Below are 22,110 nucleotides of genomic sequence, written 5' to 3' on the forward strand. Positions count from 1 at the left end.
TTATTGATAATAAATGTCTATTCATGCTTGGTTTGATTTTTTATACTCAATTTGTATCTATTGTACTCACATTAGAAATGATTCCATCAAAAATGTATTTAGTCATTACGGTGCAATTACATGAATGCAGAACAAAAGGAAAGGAAGCCAATGGCTGAAGGAAACTTGTTAAACCTTTGCAGCACAGACTCCATTGAGTTGTTTGTTTGTTTATCCGGGTTAGAATGTCACAAGGGAAAGTATACTTTCAGAGCAAATAGAAATCCTCCCAATCGCTTATTAAACACCTCGTAGTCCTCTAAGGAAAACTAATGCCTGCAAGTCCCTGCTCACAATTATGTAGTGGTATCTAAAAGGAGGGTGGCTGCACACACACTCTCTCTCACACACACACACACACACACACATAAAGCTGTGTCCTGCAGCTGGGAAGTGACCTCTTTACTTTGACTGTTAAAACAATAAAACGGCGACTTCATTATGATCTCCCCCCAGCCATTAGACAGTTACACCTCGGCAATAAGTCGACAGGCAATAAAATCATGAAGTACCTCGAGGGGACGGATGAAAACACACACACGTGCACAAATGGATTTAATAATCGTCACTCTGGGCTTTTAGGCGCCCACACACACACACACAGACAAATTGGATTAAAGATAAACTCAGCATGTTTAGTGTTTTATCCAAAGCCCAATTTTTGGTGTTTTACTTCATGAATCTGTTGAACTCCACACATCCCCTGCGTCTTAGGGCCTTTCCTTCCAATGCTTAGAGTTTGGGTCAAGCTCTGTGTCTGCTCTGTGGCTCCAAACTTTTATATAAAATTCCTGTAATCTTCTCGTAATGTTTCCTTACATATTTCCATGCATGCAGATCGGCAGGATGCACGGAGGGAGATGATTTCGCCTGTTCTGGGTTTACTCAGTCCACCTCAGCAGTTCTCTCCCTCTCTCTCTTTGGAGATGAGGGTCTCATCCCCTTCTTTTGCTCTCCAATCCACAACAGCCACCCTCCCATCTCCCTTAATCATAGACACGATGACCCGGCCCACCTTGAGCTCTGTGTGCTTTAGCCCACTCAGCAGTCCTGCTAATCAGAAATCAGCCGTTGGGTCTTCACAGCAGCACCGGGGGCTCCTCAGTCCAACATCCCCGTCAGGGGGGTGAGAGCAACGCATCGCCATGCCTGCTGTTGGTCAAGTGATCACAAGGAAAGGCTAATGTCTTCATTTATTATTTTTGACACCCGGGAAATGAATGGACTCCAGTTAGAAGATACACCTAATTTGAATGAGAATTAATTATTCATTTCTATTTTTCAACAGATTTGACTCTTTGTTTGTTATTCCAATGAATCCCTTCATCACAGGAAATACTTGTTGAAACTTTAGCTGTTGCCAGATTAGCTTTTGCTTGTTTTAGATGGCACCCCCTCCTCCCCTTAATGGATTTCTTTTTTAATTGTCCATGCTCTTCGATCAAATAACATGTTCCACCAAAAAGCCTTTGTTGCATGGAATGTTTGATAGTGACTTGCTTTCAATGGGAGATCATTTCAAAAAGCAAAGCGTTAGTGTGGAACACATCAGGTAAATAATATATTTTTGCTCTGCCAGGCTCTGCAGTAGCTGCAAGTGTAGTGTCTTGAGGAAAGGGCCAGTCAGCCGACAGAGGGGGGTGGGTGTCATTAACGTTGCCACAGCAACCTACATCTACTACTCTACTACTACTCACCCCCAACCCCACTCACATCTTATGAATTTCCCCCACCAATTGAGTTGAGGTGCAGGGAAGCGGCAGTAAATGATTTATAAACAAGCCCATGGAATTATTTCTGGTCATCGTTAATGGACATTAATTCTCAAAGTGCTTAAATGTGTCATTGTACATGCATTGATTTGTTGTATAAATAGACGTTTACTGCAATCGCCGGGGCCATCATTATCATTTCATCCTGCTTCGCTCTCATTTAACAAAAACAGATCTAATCCAGTCATCGCTGTTTCACCCAGAGCTGATGGAATCATTCTATCTACTCCCACTGGCTAAGTGGGACATTTGTGCAGCTCTTTCATATAACTGTACGAATGTTTTATTTTTATCTTCATTGTTTTATGCACAAAACATTCCTTTGAAGAAATTAATTGAACTTACAAGGCTGCTTGTTCTTTATTTTTAAAAAATAGGTATACAATACAGTACATTACATCACATGTCATTTAGCTGATGCTTTTATCCAAAGCGACTTTCAATAAGTGCATTTCAACCATATGGTACATAAGGTACATATATACGATATATACATATCCGATACAATAGTAAGCGGCAAAAGACAACAAATAATTCCATTTTGCTATAGTTACATGAGCAATTTAGGCAATGGTGTGTGACGGTGAGGCCAGGCAGGTATCAACCAAAGCTCATTCTGACACCTGCTCAGGCAACCAAGCTGCATTCAATCAACCAATCACCTGGCAGCATATCTACCCCGGCTCTTCGTCCACTCACCACCAGGTCGTTGTTTCCACTGACCTGGTAGCGGCTACGCTGGGCTGCTCAAAATGAGCGGTGGTTTCAGAGATTTGCTTATTGTCTGCGTTCCCCTGACCCTGCATTCTGTGTCCTTGCAGTAATCCGTTCCCCCAGTCTTCTGTCTGTCTGTCCGTTTCCCCGCCTGGATTAAACCGCATTTTAGCACTGCAAAGATAGGTCTTACATTCAGACCAAACATAACCTCGTTTTAACTACAGATGAACATTGCAATCGTGGGGTCTATCTTCACGTAGCAAGCTTCTTATCAATGTTCAGCTCACCCAAGTAAACCAATCTTCCCTAATGTGTTGGATGCATCTTTTTATAACCAGCGAGACAAAGCATGCAGGCATCTTACTCTCAGTGAGTGACGGTATTCACACATTGTCATGCAAAATGATTCATTAAATTGTTTCATATCATCGGCGTAATTCGTTGGACAATCCGTGAGGGACAAAAATATTTGTCCCAAGGTCGTCCACCATTGTGTCTCAATAAGCCCTGACGCAAACATTAATGACCCCACGGTTCGGCATGTAAAGATGAAGAATGATCTCATTTTGACTGTACATGGTGAGGCAGATTACAACCAGCTCATCATGGATGCTTTGAAGTGGCTCTCATGTGATGGACTTAATTGTTCCTCAGCACTGAAGTGGAATAAAGGAATGGAACTTGAATCCCTTCATGTACAATAGAGAATACGTCCACCATTGTTTTCCTCCGATAACTGTTTCATTCACTTATTACAGCCTACAGCCACGTGTTGGCATTTGAAAGAATGACAAATCTGTCCTGTAACAGCACTTATCTTATGTGTCATTATTTGACATGTTTTGCTTTTTTTTTTGTCCGTGCGACATGTAGGTTAAGCCATCTCCATGCAGTGAGGCTTGCTCTAATAAAACCTGATCGCTACAACATCTGATGGTCGACAATGTGAAATTACATCCTCTCCGATTAGCCCGGTTTGATTTTTTTCTCTTGCCTCCCCTCCCTTTCCCTGCTCACTTCATTCCCTTATTAATATCCTTACTGGTATCTTGCAATCTCTCCCTGGTTCCACCTCTGTCACAGCCAACCCCCCTCCCATTCTGTCCTCTCCCTCTGCTCTCTGGCATGTTCATTAGTCTGACAGCAGAGTGCTGGTAATCGCGGCGAGCGGAGGAGGGAGGTGAGGTAGCCCCGGGTCCATAATGGGAACCAGCATGGTGCATATGGTACATAAACACATCAGACGCCCTGCCAAAAGGGATCGGACTGTACGTGTGTGCACATCCTCGGCAAAACAGACATTACCACAAGCATAACAAGTACCGGGTGCACTGAGAGCTGCTCCAGATATGTGAAACGCACACACACACACACACACACACTCACATGTGGTGTGATATTATTCTGTAGCTGTGTCTTGCATCATTGGTGGCGACAATTGACTCAAATCGATTGCTGTAGCTAACCATGAAGATCTCTTTAGGATCGAATAATCAACTGGAAGAGCATTTCACTGTTTGCTTTTTTGTTTCTGTCTAATGGCCTTCAAATTTCCAACAGCAGCCGTCATTGACATACAGTACCAACTTTGCGAATAGCTCATTGACCTTATTTGTTACTCACAGCCATTAAATGGTTTCTCAGCATTGCGTCTGTAGTGCACCTTTAACAAACAACACAAACACTTCAAAGCCTGAATCTAAAATGTAATCCAATCTTTATTTGAGCTCACTTTAGCTTAGTTGCTTACTTTGTATTTTTTGTTGTTGTATTCATTTCAAGATACCATCTGTTCTGAGTGGAACAAAAAATAATGATTGAGGGAAGTTTTTGGTCAAGGTATGGCCCTGATTTCTCAAACCGGGCTTGCCCTGTTTGTCCTCCTCTTTCCTTCTCAGCATCTATCCTCCCTCTGTGGTCAAGGTGAAGACTTTATTTTCACTCTCCCTTTGAGTCCAGTCAGTCTTTACTGCCCTCTTAACGTAATGATCTCCTCCATCCTTAGGCCTGCTCCGTCCCTTGCAGTCTCTCCTCCCTCGCTCTTTTTTCTCCTTTCCACACTTGTATGTTCTCCATCTCTTCTCTATTTGTTCCTTTTTAATGCAGATAACTCTCACTGCTCTCTGCTCTGTGGACCCCTCGCTGTTGGAAACAGTGGAGTCCAGCTCCATTCATCTCTGCCAGACTTAATTAGTAACACACACACACACACACACAGGTCTCTAGTCTGTTTGGCCATGGTCGGGTGGGGAGGGGGGGGGGGGCCATGACAGCAGGCCTTTCCAAAGCCGGCCAATGAATATAGATCACCTACCTACTCGGCCACAGAGACCCGGACTGGCCCTCTGGGACTGCAGGCTTTTAGACCGGGTCAGACCTGCTCCATGTGGACATGCAGATAGAGCCTTCAGCAGCTCGCCACTGGCACCCTTTGTGTGTGGTGCATTTGTGCTTGTACACACATTTCTCCAGTCAATAAATAGGCAATTGTGCCATATATATGGGGTGTTATTGCTCGGCAGACTCCAGTTAGATTTTGCTTTAGTAGTGTTGAGACTGTGCTCGGAAACAACAGTTTCTGGAATAATAGAAGAGAACAACAGCCAACAGCTGAGCGTTTCCTTTCCCTTCAGCAGAGCACATGGGGATGGATGGCAGGAGACATTTACGTCATAGTACTTGATAAATACAAGGCCGTTGCTTCCACCAGAGGAAGGAATTTATTGTCAATATATTTCTAAGTTTAATACTAGGCAATAACATACATTTACATTCACATACGCAATGAGAGCAGTTATAAAAGTAGCTAAAGAAAGCATCAGAGCTAGAATGTTAGAGAGGAGATTCTTGGGTTGTGTTTGCCTCACGGCACACGTGAACAGTTGAGGCAAACAATGCAACAAAACAGGAGAATTAAATATCAAATCACTGTCATCTCAAGCTGAATTTGTAAATTGAATAATATCAATATTCATATTGATTTATTTTATACGTTTGAACCGAATCTCTAAAACCGGCTCTCTAAAATGAAAACATGTCAACTTAAATTAATCGACTTTTCCAATTGATGTTAATATTGATATTACCTGAGACATTGGAGGAGGAGGTGGAGTAGCAGCTAGTCATGACTTTAATAAACCCTAAACCCTGTCTAGATTGCAACCCATTTGTAAGCCTGTAAACAATACAGCAGGTTCTCTTTGTCGTAGTGTACAAGGCATCCGGTCTGTATTGAGGTTTTCCATCTGGTTTTATCAAGTTTAGTCTTTAAAAACAATAAAGTCATTATTGTGGGTGGTTTTAATATCCATGTGGATGTTGATAGCAATAGCCTTGGTACTGCGTTCATGTCATTGTTAGATTCCATTGGCTTCTGTTAGAGATTACAGAAACCTCATTGTATTAAGATAGAAACTCCAACAGTCTTTCCACAGCATTGTTTTTTTATCAGACCTAATATGTAATAACCTTTGAGTGTACTCCACTCGGCATACGTTTCTACAGAAGATCTATCTGATTGAGCTGTAGCCAGATTTAAAGAAGCGGTTCTTTCCATTTGTAATTATATATCATGTATAAATATATCGAGAGGGTTCCAGTCCTAACTTTTGATAGTGGCACAAGCTCTCTGAGAATTATGGAAGCTCTATTGCTCCTCTAAAAAGAAAAAAATAACTAAAAGGAAGTTTGCTCCTTGGAATTACCGCCAAATGGTCAAATTAAAACAAACTTGAAGGGTAGTTGTGTTCCACTAATTAAACATACACTCAGTTAGTTTGGTGAGTGAGTCTTAAAGCATATAGCAGGCTCACCATAATGCAAGAGGAGCTTCTTACTTGTCATTAATAGAGAAAAATAAAAACAACCAGTCAGGATTTAGGACAGCGCTGATGAAAACTACTACTGACGTAGACTGCTAGGGAACGTCCAAGGAGACACTGAGCTCCTATCTCCTCTTCTCTCCCTCCTTCTATAAGAATTCCCATCTCAGTAATGCAAGTCACTGAATTAGCCTGTTTTACCCAGAGCCTCACAGGTTTTCATGGATTGTGGTTCCCTGTGGACCCTCTAAAAATGTTATCACCTATCCGCCCAAGCATTTTGAGAAAAACGTGGGAAATAACAACAAATACAATAACTTTTTGAATTCCCTGGAAGGAACACAAATGAATGCACAGTTAATTATACCTTTGGTGAATACCAAAATGAACATAATAATAATGTTAACAATGTAATACGACCTCTGCACAAACTGAGGAGATCAGCAGCGTGTGATCAGGCTCAAGTGCTTGGCTGTGCTCACCCCATTCATGCACGTATGTATGTGTGCGTGAGCCATGTGCTGCGTATCCGGACAGAGTCTGTGTTGACCAAAGCTTGCTCGGTGTATAAGAGGAAGGAATCTACAGCGGTAATACATCTTTCCTATGCCCGTGGTGAGCGCTGTGCCACTGTGGCTAGGTAATCTGTCTTGTTGTGTGACCAATCCCCTGCAAACACGCAGTAGGCATGCTAATCTGCTTTGAGAATGACTAAACCAGCTCTAAGATCAATGCTGTTGTTTCTAAGACAACAGCAAAGCGAAAAAAGAGAGACGGATGTTTTCGGACCTTATCTAAAATCTTCATGTTAACCAGCACACTGTCCATTTACATATATTTAACAAAACATTTTTAAAGCTAATATCACAATAAATCAATTTATGACAAAAGAATACCAAGTACAAGACGGGGGGAGAATTTCTGTTGTATATACGTACAACAATGAAATAAAAAGTGCTGATGGATCATCCTACCTTGATCTCATTATGTGCAAGTGACCCAGTTGGTATAAGCAGATTGCTGATGAGTAGGCTACTCTTAGAGCTAAATACCATCAGTGTAGCAGGAGGACAGACTAAGTGGGAGGCAGAGGGGAGCTTATACGTTAATGAGAAAGGTTCCACTGAGTTTTTAATTGATAAATCGCTTCCCTACAAATGTCCAACAACACATGCACATTTTCACTGGTCACATGCAAATGAATCTTTTCAAAATAAACTTCCACCCTTAAAGGGAAAAACCTTTGGCAACAGAAATCGGTTAAGACACCTATCGTGATTGGGTAATCACCCCACGGCTTTATGAGCGTGCACGACAAGAGGGCCCTGGGACCGGCTCACCTAAACGGAATGCAGCCTTCATTCCTGTCATTAATTTCCTTGTGCTTTTCCTGCTCTGAGACAAGATGTCTGCCGTGAAAGGCGTCTGTTGCTTTTCTCTCTCTTGGGCCTGATTGACACGTTGCCAGTTCCAAATTCATTGCAAGTAAAAGGCTGATGATTAGAACTGTATCCAGTATGAATTAAATCATCAGCCCATCATAGCCCTTGTTCTGTAAACAAACATATATTATCGTGATTGTATGACACATCTGAAAAACAACCGCTGAAAACGCAAATCCTATTTAAAAAATCCTCATTTGTGTATTATTAATCTTAAAACACTTTAGAGGTTCTTAAACTTATTTCATACCAGATGCAGCCCACTTTGATCGAACGCAACGAAGTCCAGACCATTCTATTGCGGACGGTACGGTTGGCGAGGGGGTGACCAAAGTTGGCGGGCCGTACCGGAGGCCCCGGCAGGCCGGATGTGGCCCGCGAGCCGGAGTTTGAGACCCCTGTGATAATGGCATGTTTGATGAAACCTTTTTTTGCGAGTCACATGCTCTCAGCCTGTGAGCCTCCTGTGTCACAGCAGGATCTGTCCACTAAATCAAACCAAACAAGGTTAGTCATGAATAAATGATGTTAAATGACATTACAACCATTTAAGAAACACCTCGTCACCGGTCCATTTTTACAAAACGTTGTAATTTGACAACAATCATATAACTTGTTTTACATGTAATTCACGTCCAGCGGAGTGAGGCATGCTGGTAGAAAAGAGCAAAGATGCCCTGAGCATCTTTTGTTATTTGTATTCCTTTTTGTCTCCATCTGTGTCTCACTTTCACCATGTAATGCAGGTCTTATGTCGGCACTTGTTCACTCACACACACAAACTGTGTGTCCTGCAGCAGTTAATGAAAAACACACACCAAAGTCAGTCACCCAGATCATGAATATTAACTCTCCAACACTACAAAGTGGTTATTGTGTTTGGACAGAGCCCAAAGCAAGTCAAGTGTCACAGTTGAAGGTGCTTCATCGTTTCTCCCATGAAGCAGAATAGCCATCCAGTGATGCACCCCGGAGCTATTTGAGATTCAAACAGGCCGTTGGACTACTCACAGACCCACTCTTAACATGCAAATATGAAGGGAATGGGCTGCAGGCCCTAACGGGGCAGAGGGTAGCTATTGAAGAGACAGGAAAAAAATCCAACTGATTACAGAGAAACAACAGAGAGAGAGCCACACACATTCCTCCATGCAGCATCCTTCACCTCCTGTAAACCTGTGGGACAGGTCGCTCCACAAAGAGCTGTCAAGAACATGCTGTTGCACCATGGTTGTTGCAGCCAAAGATTACACCCACGCACATAAAACCTGGTGCAGTTTCTTGAGCTAAAAAAAAACTTTCCGCTGCCGATAGTTCATCAAAGCAGCTGCACTGATGTTTTATCTAGTACCATTATGCTTAACAAGTTCACTTGGTATTTACACTTGTACTTTTACAGAGCCTTCCTTGTTGTCTTAAACACGTCATCAGTCATCCTCAGCAGAGCTAACTGAGCCAGTGGTTCTCAACTGGTCTGTCTCCGGGACCCACCATCCCCCCTTAATGACAAGCCGCGACCCAAATCGAGGAACATTCTCAACTTGTCAAATTTATTCAAAATCAATCATTTTATATTCAGGATGTTTAATTATCCTAAAAACCCAATGTCTCCCCCATATCAGAAAAGTCCCTTCAAAATAAAATCACAGGAGGTATTTTTTTGTGATTTTTATTTTTTTTATTCAAATTTTTATTTTCCCATGCAGAGGCCATTAAAAACGGGTCCGCGACCCACCAGTTGAGAATCACTGAACTAAGCATTCGCCTTCCATTGTACACCGACAACACCTCAGCCATTTGACGTGAATGTCTCGCCCCAAGGACACATTGACATGAATGCAATTGCCAATATTCTGACGCTCTAATATTGGAGCCAGTGGCCCATAAGTGGCTCTCGCCAGGGCAGTGCTGACATTTCCCTTCAACAGGGATAAACTCCATTTCACATAGCTGAGTGTGTGAACCTAGTTGAATGTTGCCTGAAGTTTAGCTAGCTGGTTGGTTTAGTCCAAGCACAGAACCTCGTGCAACTGACAAACCTTTGTGTGAAAGATTAAAGATAAATTGTTAATTTTAATTAACTTTAATTATAATGTTATAATCTCTGTAATAGGGTGTAATGATCAATAGTGTCAAAAGCCAACAAGACAAGAACAGAGACAAGTCTTTTGTCTGATGCAATGAATAGGCCATTAGTAATTGTCTCTGTGCTATGATGTAATCTAAATGTGGGACTGATTTCTGAAGGATCTTATGGGGAAGAGAAGATTAGTTCATTTACAACTACCATGAAGGACTGTGGCCCTGTTAACAAAGACAGATTCACAATGTAATAGGACGTGCTAACTGAAGTTAAGACTTCTCTAAGCAGCCTAGTCGGGATGGGACCTATGAGACCGGAAGAAGGTTGTTGAAGGCAGTTGGTCACGGTTGATGGGAGCGAAGCCATTCATATATATATATATATATATATATTCTGCTTCTAAGGTGACTGCATCTGAAGAAGGAGAGATTTTTCTCAAGTCAAAGTTAATACACGGATCACTTTCAAATGTATATGTGAATCTGCCCCAAAATCTCAACATTAAACTTAAAATACATCTAATAATACAATAATAATGAACCAGAATGATTCAATAAATCAGTTTAATAACCCGCTGATTCAGAGCGTAGTTAAAGTTGAAGCACTTCAATATATCATTTTAACTTACCAGGCAACAGACTGAGATACAATAAGTCATCTTTCATTCTATCAGAACCTCTTTCTGATCAGAGCGAGCAGCATGCTGGTAATATTTAGCTTCCCCCTCGATCTCTGTTTGTGCACATGCTTTTGTGGACATCTGTTTTGGTAATGTTAGTGTGTGTGTGTGTGTGTGTGTGTGATTAAACTTAAAGAGACGGAGAGAGAGAGTTGTTGGCTGCTCCCTGACCCCTCTCGTGTAAACACGGACACACTCCGGTGAGGTGCTGAATGGCAGTGGTTATGAGAGAGCCTTGCACCACCTACACACACACACACACACACACACACAACACGTAGAGTAACACACATACACTGGGAGCTCTGCCAAGGAGGGAAGACCTGCAGAGAAAGGCTTCCCCTGGCTCACTGCCAACGCTCCATTAACAAACTGTGGAGGAAAGGGAGAGCAGGAGGGAAAAGAGGAGGGAAACCCAGTAAGACTGGGGAAGGAAGGGGAGTGGAAATGTTTGGATGTATGGAGGATATAATAAAACCCCCCATTCCTTTTTATCTGAAGGTTAACGCCAGGTTGATGGAATAAAAGGGTTGATTTAGTAAATTACCCTATTCAAGAATGAAGTCAATTAAATTAGTTACCATACAATGTTGTTACCCAAATCGATGTACCTTTATTTAAAACATGCTTGAGGGGCAAACGATGTTTAGATGTAAAGGAAGGATGTAAGTACAATGTTTCTCTGTAGTTTTAACAGTGAAAAAGCTTTATTAACCAAAACTACATCCATCAATAATCTGGAGCAACAAACATTTTAAAGCTGTCATTTAAAAAGGGTAATAATCCATAAAGGAAAAAGGGCAAAAAATAATTGATATGTCTTTTCTCTTTACTCACAGGTCATCAGGCCCAAGAACCTTAACACTTAACACTCTAAAAAAAAAGGATCTCCAGAGCACTCGTCAGTATTCTGAGAGTCAGGACAAGTGCAGAGTTGAAGAGAGCTGATTATAACACGAGAACAACAAGAGAACAACAGCATGGGCAAACAGAAACAGATGTTTGTCCGGGTCACGTGCTGTTTACCAGGTCATGTTTCTGCTGTCCTTTGCCCGTCTGGCCTGTTATCAGACACACTACCTGCGCCCGTCAGCTGACCACAACTGACCCCGGGATGACCTCCAACATCAGTCCCATTGCCTGAGGGTTGCTTTTGCTTCAGAATCACAGTCAGCTGCGACACATCTTCCAGCACCAGAGATCTGTGTGAATGTCCTTAAAAACAGCTGCGCCACAGATAAGACTTTTGAAGAGGAGACACTTCAGTTTACAGTCTTACAGACAAGAGACTGTAAATAAAACAGCGTTACTGTTTATTTGCCTTTGTCATTTTTCGGCTTCTGCAGGCCTTTTCGTAGATGGTTCTGAAAGCAAGTGCTGCCATAAGATCTGCACTTCAATGTCTTCTCTGGCTCAGTGATCCAATGAAGTTTTACACTCTCAATTTCCAAATGACATGAGTCCATTTTGTCTAAAGTCCTCTTCAGTCAAAATGCCACTAATGTTAAGGAAAGTGTTTCCTTTAGAGAAGTTATTCCCCACTTGAAGGGCACTCCACCCTCACTTCCTGATAGCTTTTTACAACCTGAATCCAGAATTGGGTGAGTTTCAATACTCCCTGATTGAGATAGTGGAGTGTGGGTGATCCTAATTCTGTAGAACAATGGCTGATGTTAGGACAGAATCGGGTTGGAGCACATCACTTGCTGCTGGTAATCTGTGGTAATCATGTTAGGTTTGCTGTAGAGACACAACACACAAAACAACAACAACAAGCAGCTCAGAAAACAGCAGAAGCTCTGCTGTGTGTCTGGACCAGTGATGCTAATCTGACCACTTTGTTCAGTAAGTACGTTAGTACGTCCAAACCAGTAATCACATTAAAGTTACTTGTCCAAGTCACTGTGCGTTACTATTGTGTCATTAATAGTAAAATATATATTTGATTTCTTGCGTCACATGTCCATACACAGACCTACCACGCAGCGACATGTAACTTGTAATCTAACTTTTAAAATCAAGTAATCTGTAAAGAAACTAAGTTAATTTTTAAAGGAGTAATCAGTAGTCAGTAATCCGATTACTTTTTCAAAGTAACTGTTGCAACACTGGTCTGGATCCAGAGTCAACATTTATATGCTGACATTTCAAAGGCCAATGTGGTAAAGAGAACGTAGCCCCTCATGACTGGATTCTGGAGGTCACAGAACAATTGAATCCTGAGCAGCCTTCTGCATCCCATTACCCATCATGCAGCAGCGACCCTCTAGAGTCACACTGTGGCGGAAGAGCTGGGTGCAAGGGGACATGGACTATTAAATGTTCCTCTGGCTACAAAAAGATGAGCAGACTTCAAGACATTCTTAGTCTCTCTGGAGTAAAATGTTCTTTAACGGAGCACCACCAACCCGGGATGCTGGTAAATATGACATGAGCGTCTCAAGCAGCTCATTGGACTCATGCATATGTGAGCATCTCAAGTGATGCTGTAAAGCGGTTCCCAAAGGCCCAACGGCCTGGTTGTACATTTTCCACCAGAACTCAGAAGCAGTGTGCGCTGTTTGAGGTGAATTCTTTTTATTTTGCTCAACACTCACGTCTATAACATGAGCCAGCGAATGGGTTCAAAGCTCACTCATTTCTTTGGTGCTGCTAAGCTGCACTGGCAGACTGCAAAATGGAATTTGACCTATGTGATGTCCTTCTTAATCAGATGTAATTGACACACATGGACCTTCATCATGACTGCTTATGCCCTTACCCACTGTGCCGGAGCTCTGCAGAGCTCAGCCTCTGTTTGACTACCGCCATTTACAGTCAATCAGCCAAATGAAGTCACCAGGGCTTTAATTAATAAAATAAGTCACATTTATGCTATGGGTTTGACAGAAGAAAACGTGTTAATCAAGTTTGAAACAGGATACAAAACCTCTCAGTTCACTCATCGGCACCTTTCCTGCTTACATGTGCTTAAACGTGCTTATTCTGGGCAGGCCTCGCACATTTGTGTGAGAACGTTGTGCCATTGGATAATTCCATTAATATACAGTAACCAGTTTCTCCTTGTACCCTCCCGCTGAGGGAAAAATGTGTCTCATTCCAATTTAATGCATGGCCAATCCCCACCTCGACAGAGCAGTAATTAAAATCACACGCAAAGCCCCATTCATCAGAGGAGATGACAGAGACAGAGAGGTGGGGGACTAGGGCCTCTGTTGCTGTGCCCTTGAACCCCAGTCTGAGGAGTTGAAACTACCCTCAATAATCAAATGCCCAAAGTGTACACTGCACATTCTGAGTCACTACCCCACTATCTGCACCATTATCATCCCATTAGCGCCGCCCCCACCAGTTTAGGCCCCGCCCCTCATAGAAGTGATTCTTTCCCTCCTTGATTACTGATCCCCCACCTTTTAAGCCGCAGATTTTCTACTTTGACAGCAGCTCTGCTGTGCTGTCTTCACACACACCGGCAGACATACACACATTGCACGGCCATGACCCCCAGAGAGCCCTGTGCCTATCCACAATGTCCTCCAGGGACACAGGGGGCCCAAAGGGCCTCTGCGGGGTCGGACGTGTGTGCGTCATTGTTTGCGGTCTGTGATTACGCGTGCTGCCAGCAGGCAGCTGTTTGCATGTTTTATCCCGCCGTCCAGCTACACTGGGATAGGGGGCCGCGTCTGGCGCCCTGGTGACATCACATCACTCATTTAGGTCTCAAAAAACCCTGAACTCAGAAATCATGCTGCGCCCCATTTTGTTCGAGCCTCAGCTTTTTATAGGGTTTTCAATGGAAACAAAAATAAAAAAAAGATGTTTTGAGATGCAACAGAAAAGCTGTGATCTCTCCGTGGAGCCTCTCCAGCCCCAGCGGTGGTGGCATATGTCCCCCCCCCCCCCCCCCCCCAACCCCCAACGCTCTCTGTGTGCCTCCTTTCTCTCCATCCCGCAGTGGACTGCACTTGAGCTTGAATGGCCAGAGCAGGCAAGACAAGCAGCTGCCCGGGCCCTGTGCTGCAGAGAGGGACGCACTGAGGGGAGGGGGCACAGGTTTTAATGAGATTCCCAGTGTCAATGGCCACTCTCTCTGAAGAGGGCAAGAAGAAAAGGGCGCTCTCTCTTTCTCTCCACTCCCCTCTCCTCTGTGCCCCTTCCTCAGGCTCTCCCTCTCTCCCTCCTTCACTCCATCTCCTGCCCTCCTCCCCAGCTGGCGAGGGGCTTTTGTTAGACGCCAGATGATACCCCAGATGCCCCAGCCCAGCCGCCCCTTTCAGCTACATTCACCAGCCTCCCCTCGGGTCAGAGGTCAGCACAGGGCATCTGAATGGGTCTCCGTGGCAACAGTGGCCATGGCAGTTGAGAGAGTGGCAGAGGCTTTTTGTTGTTGTTGCCTTGTTGCCATGGATAGAGCTTAATTACCTGATACGATAATACGCTGATAAAAAAACAAAATCACACTACAGTTCAACAAGAAACGTTCAGTTATCTAACATGGGATCCTCACTTTGAAAGGGAACCTTATAATTGAATGAGAGAGGAGAAAAAGCAGGGCAGAAGCGGTGCATGTTGCAGACACAGCTCTTGTGTTGCTGCTGTTTGGCGCTGCTTCAGCCCTCTGCTGTGCAGACACGTAACTGCATGCTCGTCACACACTTTCACCGCATCATCATACACTGCTTTTGCGGCTTGGACACATGTTGTGGGATGCTGATTGATCACGCTTCACACACACCTTACCGGCAGACCTGATGAAGTACGGTATGGCTGGATATTAAAGGAACTGTACAAAGTAAGTATTAACTCGGGACGACGTGTTGAAAGAGTTAAGAGGACAAAGACTGAAATAATAATATTAATAATAATAATACTAATATTAATAGTAATATTATTCTATAGTTTAATGTACTGTGGTGTGGTGTCTTTGCAACTAAATATATTGACTTAAAATACATAACACGGTAACCTATCTGTCTGACAAGATGAACCTCCTGATGCTTTTTCCAAACTCTTGTATACTTGAGTGCCTTTTAGTGATTGAATCGCATCAGGTCTCTTCTCCTCTCAGCCTGTGGTCACGCTGTCCAAACAGATCAAAGGTCACGCGATAAGGAGAGGGCAAACACTGGGGGCCATTCAGCAGCCCGGACCCAAGGCGTAGATCACGTGGGCACGGGCCCCACTGTGTGTCTTGACACGCCCTTTGAGAGTTCTGGGGAAGTCTTTTAAATAGAGCAGCATTATAGAAAATCGATTTTGTTATGCTGTTAACAAGCAAATTGCATTGAACACAGTGAAATATGTCACTGTGAGGGCTTGAGTGTTGCTACCATACTGCTGCTGAGTGAGCGCGCGCGGGTTCGTGTGTTGACGTGCGCTGTTGCCTCGTGGCCTTAAGCTCACACGAGTCCGTTAAGCCTGTGGCTCCAACCGCACCCTTTAAAACATTAAACAAGCTTTTATTACATCTTACAGTTATGACCCCATCGATGTCATCAATAGTGAGAAAGATGAAAACTAAATCCTTCTCTGACTTGTTTTAGCACTACAGTAGGTATGCTAACCACTACAGCCGCACACTAAAGACAGCCTGACCTTAGTGTGCCACCGGTTTCCCTTTGTCCCAAAAAAAATATATAAAAAATGCTCAATCAATTCTGCACCTGTCATCAATAAGTCCGACTGTCTGCCCTGTTTCTGCTCAGCCTCACTACTCACAGCTTTAATGGCTGGACAGGCTCAGAGAAGAGTTTCTTTCTGCATAGCACAATGCTGCATGAAGCATGGATGTGTCACAAGACGCCCTGCAGCGCTGAGCATGTGATGAACAAGGATGTACGGAGCTGCAGGATCTGTTTGTTCAGACAGAGAGGATCCACACGGACACACGCCATCCACATGTACACACGCCATCCACATGTACACACGCCATCCACACGTACACACGCCATCCACACGGACACACGCCATCCACACGTACACACGCCATCCACATCTACACACGCTATCCACATGTACACATGCCATCCACATGGACACACGCCATCCACACGTACACACGCCATCCACATGAACACACGCCATCCACATTGACACACGCCATTCACATGGACACACGCCATCCACATGAACACACGCCATCCACACGTACACACGCCATTCACATGGACACACGCCATCCACATGAACACACGCCATCCACATTGACACACGCCATTCACATGGACACACGCCATCCACATGGACACACGCCATCCACATGGACACACGCCATCCACATGAACACACACCATCCACATGGACACACGCCATCCACATGTCCACATGGACACACGCCATCCACATGAACACACGCCATCCACATTGACACACGCCATTCACATGGACACACGCCATCCACATGGACACACGCCATCCACATGGACACACGCCATTCACATGAACACACGCCATCCACATTTACACACGCCATCCACATGGACACACGCCATCCACATGAACACACGCCATCCACAAGAACACACGCCATCAACATGGACACACGCCATCCACATGAACACACGCCATCAACAAGAACACACGCCATCAACATGGGCACACGTCATCCACATGAACACACGCCATCCACATGGACACACGCCATCCACATGGACACACTCCGTCAGCATAGTTCATAATATACAACAGGCTTTTTTTTTTAAATAATGACGTTGCTTATGTCCTATATGCTCAGCTTCTTGAATGTTCTCCTCATTGTAGTCTGTGTTGATATTCCCCTCTTTATTTGGCATTTTTCTACATGAAAGAAACACAGAAAAGATTCCTTTCATTAATCACAATATTTGGAACAACTTTGATTTGACAAGCCCCATTGAAACTTATCCTGACAATATTACACAGGTTCTTGAGTAACTCCACAATAAAAGATGGATGTTGACTAAATGTTGCCTATAGCTGTTATTCATGATACTTGGGTCACTCTTACAAACAGACATACATACCGTATTTTCGCGACTATAAGGCACACTTAAAATCCTTTTTTTTCCTCAAAAAACGACAGTGCGCCTTACAATCCGGAGCGCCAAATATATGGATCAATTGGTTGATTAAGAATGTTTTCATTAATCAAGAACGAAAGTTGGAGGTTCAGAGATATTGTTAATATCCACATTAACGTTTGAACAACGTTACCATGGGAGTGAAGAGTTTTCAGAACGCTTAATAACGTTTGATTTAGCACAGCCCGATCTAGTGGATGCATAACGCAACCCCAGTCAAACGTTTTACTGCAGTATCTTCTATTCTATGCGCCTTATAATCCGGTGCGCACTATATAGGAAAATAGTTCTAAAAGAGGCGATTCATTGAAGGTGCGCCTTATAGTCGCAAAAACACGGTACACATGCAACTATGGGGATAGGATCAGTATACCTGTAGGTCCACTGGGAACTGATCTCATCAATAATACATCAAGGTGTTTCCCCCACAGACATCTGTATGCAATGAAATATTAACCACACAGGATTTGCCCATGAGCAAGCACACACGTGTTCCTCTTCAATGATCTGTGTCAGCTTGTCATTTGTTCTGCTGGTATGGATCAGCTGAACCAAAGGCACGAGCAGCGCAGTGAGCCGTCATGGGATCTCTGCATGCCTCACTGACTGTTGGGCCCAGAGTGGGGCGACCTAAGCTCCTTTGGCCCTTTGCCCCCCCCCCCCCCCCCCCCCCCCGAAGATACACACAGACAAGATTACATGATTTCAACATGGTTGCTGCTGTTTTTGGATGTATGAACCAATCATGATGGTAAGAGGACAAAAGCAAAGACTCATTTTGGGTGGGGGGGGGTTCTAGCTTTATAATCAGCAGATATGAAACAAATGTTGTTGACGTTTGCAAGTCATGCTGAATGTCTCCAATAAGTCTCACATCTCTTCTCTGTGAGGTTGGGTTGGTTCTGGGCTTCAGGTCCTGATGCTGGCAGAGACCCGGGTCTTCTTCAGAAGAGTCTCAGATGACATCACTTTAGTACGCAACGTCTTATCAACAGCCTCAGAGCCACACTGAATGCTGTGGTAGCTGTTTAGCTTTACACAAGCTGATTGAATGCTTTGATCTTTGAATCAATCAAAACAGGCCCCCACGTTAAGGTGGAACACGTGACATGTGTGGAGAGGTGCTGCCCTCTGTTGGATGTACATGTAAGATTATTGTTATTTAAGACCATTTGGGTTGTGAATTAGGATTCTCAGATGGGTGATTGGCCGGGGACATTTCTAAACCAAAACAACAGGAAAACGCTTCATTTATTCTCTTGGGGTGATTATTCTCTACTCTTATATTGATTACAATAATAAACCCTTTTGTAGGAGCTGCATTTAAGTTTATGTCCATGTATTTAAATGACTATTTTTGGTTCTTTATTTGTGTTTAAAATCAAAGCATGCCCCCTACAGGTGAGGCAGGCCCTCCTGTGAGTTGGTGGGACTGTTCCAGATGGTGATTGGCATCATCAGACATCTAATCAAGTTTGTCCATACTCTTGTTTTTGTCAAATTAAAAACTCACCACCAATAATCTGGATGATGATGATTCAGGTACCCATCATTTGAAAAATGTTTGAATCCAGAAATAATATATTCATTTTATAGAAGTTACAGAATTTTTATATTTGTAGTCTATGCCATATAAAGTAAAATATAGTCAGAAAATACCGTATAAACATTTAACATATGTTAAATATAAACAAGAGAAAGTTTTAATAAACTGGTAAACTGCAACATTATAATGTCCCTTTTATCATGGAAATGGAAGCTCTGAAATATTTCATAGGATACCGGTACTACAACATGTGGCTATTTATGACATACCATACATATACTTTTATGAAGCAATTTCCTTCCTTTATTCATCTGTGTGTTATTTCACTTTCAGAGATTCCCTATAGAACTGATAACTGACCCCTGCCATAATGGGGCTGCGTTCACTTTACTTGAGTTATTGAAAAGGGATTGTGTAGTCATTTAAAAGACAATGTGAAAAACATTGTCATTGTATTGTATGACAAAAAAACGATTTGTGCAATATGTCACAGTATTGGCAATACTGTATTGTATGTAAAAATATCGTAGTAAATCAGTCAAAAGAGAAAAAAATGATCACTGAGAAGTGTGATTAAAAAGGTAATAGTAACATATGTTAAAAAAAATATGAATATAGTAGAACAGTTCTTCATAAGTCAGGTAAAAAGGACTCATGGATCAAAGGGACATTAGATAGTGTGTCAAATTTAGTGTGATGTTTAAGTTCATGGAATATTATTATTATTTAAAAAGTCTTCCAAATCAATAACACTACAGATAGTCAAAACGTTTAATCCAAGTATAAAAAGTCAGATAAAGCCATGAAGTAATATATTGGTAATATAATATAATAAATGAAATTGTTATATTATAACATATTTGTCAAAACAAAGGAATAAAATAGTTGATGTAAATTATTACATAAAATGTAAAAGTATCAACAGTATCAGTCAAAGGTTTGGACACACATTCTTTGACTAGTTCTGTATGTTGAAACAAACAAAGAGGGATATTATTGTTAAAAGTTACTATAGAATGTCAAAGGTATCTTGAAAAAGTCATTACATGTTATGTTGAAAATAGTTGAAATAGAAACAGTATCGATCATATGTGAAAAAGTCAGCAACAAGTGCCACGAAATGTCGTAGAAAGTGTAAAAATGAATTCACATTTATGACTCAAAAAGTAATAAAAAAATTAAAGTATGTCAAAAGAGGTTATGGCTCATCACGTCAGCAAAAAGTCAATAAGCTAGTATTAGCTCAAAGACAAAGTCAGTAATTAGAATATCAAAAAGGTCTCAGTATTTTTTCAAGGTAATTTATGTGAACTTTGTTTTATCCAATTTATTTTTATCGTACATCTTGTCAAAATGTGATATGTAGGAAAATGATGTTGAAAGAAGTCATAAAATGTGAAAGTATGTAAAATGACAATGAAAAAAAACAATGACATAAGTAGTAGCATGACAAAAAAGCATTAAAAAATTCTATACAATGAGTTCTTTGTGACTTATATTACTATGTTGTCTTCACTACGGTGTAGCAACCGCAGCTATTCAACTAGCTAAACTCTTTCTGCAAATGACGAGTTGAGTCGTAGTAAGCTTCTCAAGCTGTTTACTGTGGCTCTTTATATCATGTCACAGACAGAAGAGTGAAAACTGTAACAAACACAAGATACAAAATTGTTTAGTCCTACGTAAACATATGTGAATAAAACGTTTTTTAATTACAGTCGTCAAATCTCCTTTTACTGTAAATATGCATCTTAACATTAACCTTATAAATAAAACAATGAAGTTATCAACTTACGACATTGCCTCTGCAGCATTTACGATGTGGATTGCAATGGATGACGAAAGCATGTTGATGGATTCCACCATTTTCCTCTAACCACTAACAGGAAACTAACGCCTGGAACTCCTAAGGCAGGAAACCATTTCAAAATAAAAGCTTGTACAAAATAAAAGCCTAATGCCTAAAAGGCAACACACTCCCCGCCTGGCCTCAGTGAGGTCACTAGTACTACTAAACTAGGAAATGAGTTTCAGTACATCAGTCCTTAACTAAAAGTAAGATCACCTCGGAGACTGGCCTGAGGAAAGTCTTTGAAGATCCCTGAACTGTGGTCCTTAGTTCCACTTTCCTCACTCTCCCATCTTTTCCAGGAAAGGTCTTTGTGATTATAGCCGTTGGCCAGTGGTTACGGGCTACTTGAGTGTCTTTAAGAAGGACAATGTCTCCCTCCTGAAGGTTTCGGTAAGACTTGTGCCATTTCTTCCTGCAAAGCAAGGTGGGCAAGTACTCACGACTCCAACGATTCCAGAACCTGTTGGCCAGCGCTTGAACTTGTCTCCATTGCTTGGTGAGGAGGTCTTTGTCTGTGAAATCCCCGGGTGGGGAAGGGACTCCCCCTTTCTGAGTTAGGAGCATTGATGGCGACAAGATCAATGGATCCTCGGGATCGTTTGAAACTGGGATTAGTGGCCTCGCGTTTAGGATTGCTGTGACTTCTGCCATTAGTGTACACAGGACATCGTGGGTTAAGCGAGTGTGCTGTTCAAGAAGCATTGAATCAAGAATTCTTCGGGCCAAACCGATCAGGCGTTCCCAAGAACCACCCATGTGCGAGGCGTGCGGGGGATTGAACTGCCAAGAACACCCTTCTTGGTTAAGATACTTCTGCAGTTGTATCTGGTTGGTCTTTGCTCATTCCAAGTTCTTTACAGGCCCCTATGAAGTTTGTGCCGCAATCTGATCGCAGTTGTTTGGCTGGTCCTCTTATTGCAAAGAAACGTCTTAAAGCGTTGATGCAGCCTGATGTGTCCATCGAGTCAATGACCTCGATGTGGACAGCCCTGGAGCTCATGCAGCAGAAGATTATGGCCCACCGCTTGCTCTCAGCTTGCCCCCCTCTTGTCCGTCTGGTGCAGACGACCCAAGGTCCGAAGACGTCCAAACCCACGTATG

The 22,110-nt window shown here is 42.6% G+C and overlaps 1 long non-coding RNA gene across 1 annotated transcript; it reads right to left on the reverse strand.

Annotated features, from left to right (window-relative positions):
* Positions 1-20,740: 20,740 nt before the first annotated feature.
* LOC119221051 (uncharacterized) lies at positions 20,741-21,817 on the reverse strand. The gene is made up of 2 exons (XR_009956229.1): positions 20,953-21,817; positions 20,741-20,801 (listed from the first exon to the last, which is right to left on the reverse strand). It is a non-coding gene; the product is annotated as an uncharacterized LOC119221051 (long non-coding RNA).
* Positions 21,818-22,110: the final 293 nt, after the last annotated feature.

Source organism: Pungitius pungitius, chromosome 5 (assembly GCF_949316345.1).
Source record: "Pungitius pungitius chromosome 5, fPunPun2.1, whole genome shotgun sequence".
NCBI classification, from domain to species: Eukaryota; Metazoa; Chordata; class Actinopteri; order Perciformes; family Gasterosteidae; genus Pungitius; species Pungitius pungitius.